The 6,511-nt window shown below is 46.8% G+C and overlaps 1 pseudogene; it reads left to right on the top strand.

The window, feature by feature from the left end:
- Nucleotides 1-3,104: 3,104 nt before the first annotated feature.
- Nucleotides 3,105-3,692, top strand: LOC101993813 (annotated as a pseudogene).
- Nucleotides 3,693-6,511: the final 2,819 nt, after the last annotated feature.

The raw sequence follows: 6,511 nt of genomic DNA, 5'->3' as shown, positions 1-6,511 counted from the left end.
TGGCCTTATCTCTTTTCTTACATTTATTTTTTTTTTTCATTTCCACATAGACCTTTTGATAGTTTGTATTTTGGAGGGTAATTTACATTACTTTATTTTATTTCTCAAATTGTTCCATCTTTGGTTACCCTCTTTCCATTGCTTTCTGTGTCCCTTGCCTCATTCCTGGTATCACACGATGCTTTCAGATTTACTTGTATAGTCTATTTCCCGATTAATCATTGAGTCAACCATTTTCCAAGGAGTTTCTAAGGAGACTTGTCAACTCTCCCAGCACTTAGTCCCAGTATATTTTTTCTTAAACTCAAAAGAGAAGGCTTTGTTTTTTCCCTTACTAGAGAAAATTTGATCTCAGTTTTTTTGTTCTAGAAGTAACACAAAACAAGAGAGAATTACAGTGGTTAGGAACACATATTCCAGGGCAGACCTCACTGTATCTGAGCCCTGTCGTGTTGTTGGGTGGCACAAACCTTTGGGTCCCTGTTCCCTATACAGACTGGTGGTCCCACCTCCTGTTCGATTGTGAGGGCCTAAGGAGAAAGCACCTGTAGATCACGTTGCTGCATAGTAAAGCTTTGTGTCACCCCGTCTTTCAGCCCAACCTGAGACATTTACAAAAATCTCACCGCAGCATTGCTGAGATGCAATTCACATACTGTGCCATCCACCTATTGACCAATACAGTAGTGCTTGCTTGGCGTCTTCAGATGTCAAAGGTTTTCACCCGGCATCATCACGACTGTAAAATACGTTCTGATTATGGACATGCGAAACAAACATAGAAACTCTCATAATGGAGCATCCGACTATGCCCTTCTGGGTGCTGTGACCTGGTGTTAAGTTCTGTAGTGAATCTCGTTGGGAAGAGGTGATATGTGTGTGTGGGGACCAAGGCGTCTGGCTCTTACCACCGTCAGGCTCCCTGATCCCAGCTGGGGTGGTGGAGGACGTATGTGTGGGGACCAAGACGTCTGGCTCTTACCACCGTCAGGCTCCCTGATCCCAGCTGGGGTGGTGGAGGACGTATGTGTGGGGACCAAGACGTCTGGCTCTTACCACCGTCAGGCTCCCTGATCCCAGGTGGGGTGGTGGAGGACGCACTTTTCTCAACAAGAGAAGAAGAAGAGAAAAAGCAGGGGAAACCAAAGGGAATAGACAGGGTTTTCCCACAACAGCCGGTAGACCGCCAGGGCTCAGGATACCATCCCAAGAGACAGGCACCGGGAATTTCAGGGACATCCCATAGCATCCCAGGCCCACCTTCCTGTTTTGCCAGCAGGTGGCAGTGTGGTTCTTTGCAGCGAGCAGAGACCACTAGCCTGCCTGGAAAGAGGTGAATTACAGATAGTCGGTGGGACCCCCGGGAAGACCCCAGGAAATCTCTGACACTGGGGCTGCCACATGGCTGCCACTCAGTGTCCCTCGAGAACTCACTGTGCGCAGCCCGTGACTGTAGGCGGGTTGAGAGGAGTTCATTTAATAAGCTGGACGGAAGTGCCGGCTCAGAAGGGCCTTTCAGCGAGTGTGATGGAACCGAGCTGCGCACCGCGTTGGGCCTCTCTCATTGTGTGTCAGCTGTAGCACAGGACTTATGATGTAAATCGTCACTGGGGGGCATGTGTAGAACCTCTCTAGCATGTCCTGGTTGGGTCTTGGTGCTCTACCACACTGACATTCACTGCACGTGGCTTACTTAGAATTGCCACAGTAACAGGTGAGTCCGTTTGGCTGGGAGGACAGACTGACCACCTCTGACTCTGTGTACAATGGTCACCATGATGGAAAGTCAGGGTAGCATTGCTCCCTGTCCTTTTTATTGTCACCACCAACAATATCACCTTTCTCTTTTCCTCTGAGACTCCTTTGTCCCTTTCTATCTGAACTGGGACACCGGGGCTGGACTCTATTCCCTACAATGGGAAGAAGAGGGCTGAGGGCTCTCTTCTGTTGTGCTCTCTTTACATAAAGATGCGCAGTACCCTTGGAAGCCAGAAGAGGGCGCTGGGTCCCTTGGAGAGGGAGGTACAGGCATCTGTGTGCTGCCAGACAGGTGTGCTGGGACTGAACTCGGCTTCTAGAAGAGCAGCAAGGGCTCTTAGCCCCTGGCCATCTCTCCAGTGCAGCTAGGGAGCTGCAGAATCATTTTCTGTGTTTTCCTGGTGTGCTTTTTGCTCTGTAGTCTTGGGTAGTCCGGCTAGTTTAGTGTGCTTGTGTTCAGAACCAACAAGGTCATAATTCTTTGCTGGAAACTCAGCAACCCTACAGGTGGCCTGTGTTCTATGGTCAATCACCGGCTTTAACCTTGGTCTTGTTGTCATGACATTCTGGTCTGTCTGCTTCCCCTATTCCCACCTCTTTAGTCCCCAAATGAGTTTCCTGAGCTGTCTGTCTGTCTTTAGAACTGTTTCCAACCAGGCCCCAGGGTAAATGGGGGTTTCTCTGTCCCTCTCCATCCCGCAGGTACTTCTGAATAATCACTCAGAAACTTAATATATTAATTACAAGATACTTGGCCTATAGTTCAAACTTATTACTAACTAGCTCTTACATTTGAGTTAACCCATTTCTATTAATCTATTTATTGTCATGTGGCCATGACTTTACCGGTATGTTGGCATCTTGCTTCTTGAGCAGTTGGCTTACATCTCTCCCTACTCTGTCCCTCCGCTCTGAGTTCTCATTTTGATTGTTCTACCTAACCTTATCCTGTATGGTTATTGGTCAAACAGCTTTTATTGTTAACCAATGAGAGGAATACATATTCACAGCATACAGAAAGATCATCCCAGGACCATGTCCATCCTTTGTCAGGTTGAATGCTGAGTCAATTCTGAGTTGTTTCTGCCACCCTGGTTCTCCTGATATGGTGCCCATTCTAAGAAACAGCCCGGACATCCAAATTCTCTTTCCTGCGTGACATCGGCCTTGGTCTCCTGCTCAGTACTCCTCAGATGACTGTGGGATTCTGTGGCAGAGGTACCAAGCTTGTGGGTGTTAAGCTGGCTCACCTTCCATGTGGCCTTGGCCTCCTCCCCTGTGCTCTCTACAAAAGTGCGCATACAAAAAGCAGAACCTTGTTTCCTTTCGCTGCTGCATCTGCAGCCATGAGTATGCTCAGGCTACAGAAGAGGCTTGCCTCCAGCGTCCTGCGCTGTGGTAAAAAGAAGGTCTGGTTGGACCCCAACGAGACCAAAGAAATCGCCAATGCCAACTCCCGTCAGCAGATACGGAAGCTGATCAAAGATGGGCTGATCATCCGGAAGCCTGTGACTGTGCATTCCCGGGCTCGATGCCGGAAAAACACTTTGGCTCGACGGAAGGGCAGGCATATGGGCATAGGAGAGCGGAAGGGTACTGCCAGTGCCCGAATGCCCGAGAAGGTGACCTGGATGAGAAGGATGCGGATCCTGTGCCGCCTCCTCTGGAAATACCGTGAATCCAAGAAGATTGACCGCCATGTGTATCACAGCCTTTACCTGAAGGTCAAAGGGAATGTCTTCAAAAACAAGCGGATTCTCATGGAGCACATCCACAAGCTGAAGGCAGACAAGGCCCACAAGAAGCTTCTGGCTGACCAGGCTGAGGCTCGCAGGTCTAAGACCAAAGAAGCAAGAAAGCGCCGGGAGGAGCGCCTCCAGGCCAAGGAGGAGATCATCAAGACTCTGTCCAAGGAGGAAGAGACCAAGAAATAGAGCTTCCCTCGAGTCTGTACATAGTGGGCTGCCTGTGGCCTCAGGTGGATCAATCATTAAAATAAAACAAGCCTTTGTCTGGAAAAAAAAAAGCAGAACCTTAGCAGTCATTTACCTTGCTGAATACCTCCCAAGAATCCAGGTCCTTTAAAACACACTCCAGTTTCATCTGATCATTTTAAAACTCCGATGAGGTGAGTGTTAATCACCATCCAATTTCACACAGCGAGAAGTTAGAGGCGAGAGGAAAGACGTGACGTGTTCAAGGTTGCACAGCCAGGAAATGACAGAGCCAGGAATTTCAGCTGGCAGTCTGACTCTGGGGACTGGGCTGGAATCCAAGAGGCAGTATATACCCCTCACCCCACATCATGGGTGCCAGTCTCACGCAGGCAACTGCCATTTTCAAACTTGGCTGCAAGGCCTGGCAAGCAGAGGTGGCACTCTGGGTGATACTGTTATGAAGGAAATTGGATTTGCCACGGCTGGGTCAAGGGAGAGCAGGTGTTGATATTCTAGTTGTCCCTCGACCGGTCGATGGCAAAGAGTGAGCACAGTGGACTGACAAAGTCCATATGAATAACCCACCTGTGGTACAAGTACAGATTTAGATCACACACACACACACACACACACACACACACACACACACACACGACCTAATGCTAATTGGCAGAAATGCTTCTCACCGCCTTGCAAAACATGGCTCATTAATGAAAATGTAAAGCTCCCAGTGACTTTAAAATTAAAGAGCTAAGACATGATATCTTATGGGGTGACTCAAAGACAAGTTATTTACGTTGTTGGATGACCCTTGTGCCTGTTAAGTGGAAGGCAGAAAGGTGGCAGTAACTCCTTCTGAGTTACTGGGTGCACACTTTATCTAATCTGGGTGCTTAGTTCTTCACAGAGGAGGCGCTGAGCCCCTGGGAGGGGAATGTGCTGTGGGTTAATCTCTTGTACACTGTAAAGATGTGTCTCTCTGTCTAAGGTGTCTTCTGATTGGTTTAATAAAGAGCTGAATGGCCAATAGCTGTGCAGAAGAGAATAGGCAGGATTTCTGGGGAGAGAGAGGAACTCTGAGGAGAAGAGAGGCAGGGAGACGCAAGTGAGATATAGAGCAAGTCTGACGTAAAGAATGGGAAAGAGGTAAAAGCCACGTGGCAGGATGTAGATTGATAGAAGTAGGGTGATTTAAGTTATAAGAGCCAGCTGGGAACAAATGGAAGCTAAGGCCAAGCTTTAATAATTAATAAGTCTCCATGTCATTATTAAGGGAGCTGGAGGTCCCAAAAGAAAGTCTTATGAGAAAGCTTGCTTAGGGATGTCCTCTTTCTAAGTCAACATATGACAGTGGCCAACCTGGAGATAGATCTCACATCCGTGGCTTAGCTCGGAGGCTCCTAGTCTTTGGGTAGACACATAGCTGGAGACTGTTTTAGTAAAGGATTCTCTCCTGGATGCCGTGGGAGACGGGAGCTCAGGAAGTCACTTGGAAAATTTGGAATGGTTGCTGCCGACACCGTCACCAGCCTGAGGCTCCCCATTCTCTCTCCTCTTCCCATCTGTGAATCCTCTTATGAGTGCTGAGTTTTCACTGTTTCTTTAGGAGGAGAGACTTCTTCCCTTCTTCAAGGAAGGCTCTCCATCCCCTTGCCTTCTTGAGGCTTCCCAACCCTCCTTGTTCTATGAATTACTCTGACATTTGCATCTTTAATCTTTCCTTCCAGGAGAGTCCTTTTTAAAAATTATTTATTTATTTATTTATTTATTTATTTATTTATTTATTTATTTATTTATTTATTTCCGAGACAGGGTTACTCTGTAGCTTTGGAGCCTGTCCTGTTTGTGTCACTACAAATATGCTTTACATCTTTTCCTTTTGGAAAAAAAAATCCCTTCTCTGGTCCTAGTGAGTGAGTCAGCAGTTATTTGCGAAGCGCCTACACTGGGGCTGGATGGTGTGCAAGATGCTACCTTGTTCAAGTTTAGCAGATCTTGCCCCTCTGAGGTGACTGTTGACATCAACAAGCTTTTCCATGACACTGAGTCCATCTTCATCTTCCCCAACCCTTCTCACTTTCTACCCCATTCACTACCACCTAGCTCCTGTCACCATTACTATTTTATACCACCTTAGGATTTAATTTATTTATTTTCAGTAGAATGAAATGGTCCCACCTCCCACCAGCTCTTCTAGCAAGGCAGTTCTCAATCTGCGGGTTGCAAACCCTTTGGGGACTGAAGAACCCTTTCACAGGTGTCACGTATCAGATATCCCGAATGCCAGATATTCACATTATGATTCATAAGAGTAGCAAAATTACACTTATGAAGTAGCAACAAAAATAATTTTATGGTTGCAGTCACCATAGCATGAGGAACTATATTAATGGGTCACATTTAATTGAGGACTTGCTTATAGTTTCAGAGACTTAATCCATTTTCAGGATTGTGCAAGAGAAGTAGCAGAGAGCTATATCCTGACGAGCAAGCAGAGAGAGAGAGAGAGAGAGAGAGAGAGAGAGAGAGAGAGAGAGAAGAGAGAGCAAGAGAGAGAGAGCGAGAGAGAGCAAGAGAGAGAGAGCCTATGCCTGGCAGAGTTTTGAAACCTCAAAGCCCACCCCCAGTGATACACTTCTTCCAACAAGACTACATCTCCCAATTCTTCTAATCCTTTCAAATAGTGCCATTCCCTCATGATTAAGCATTCAAATATATGAGCCTATTGGGGGGCCATTCTTATTCAACCACCACAGTTAGTAATAACCTTATAGCCTTCCATTTCATCTTCTGGGTTTTTTTTTTTTTTTTTTTTT

This window comes from Microtus ochrogaster, chromosome 8 (genome assembly GCF_000317375.1).
Source record: "Microtus ochrogaster isolate Prairie Vole_2 chromosome 8, MicOch1.0, whole genome shotgun sequence".
In the NCBI taxonomy this organism is placed as follows: Eukaryota; Metazoa; Chordata; class Mammalia; order Rodentia; family Cricetidae; genus Microtus; species Microtus ochrogaster.
The sequence above is the reverse complement of the archived record's forward strand: the minus strand, read 5'-3'. Positions and strand labels throughout refer to the sequence as shown.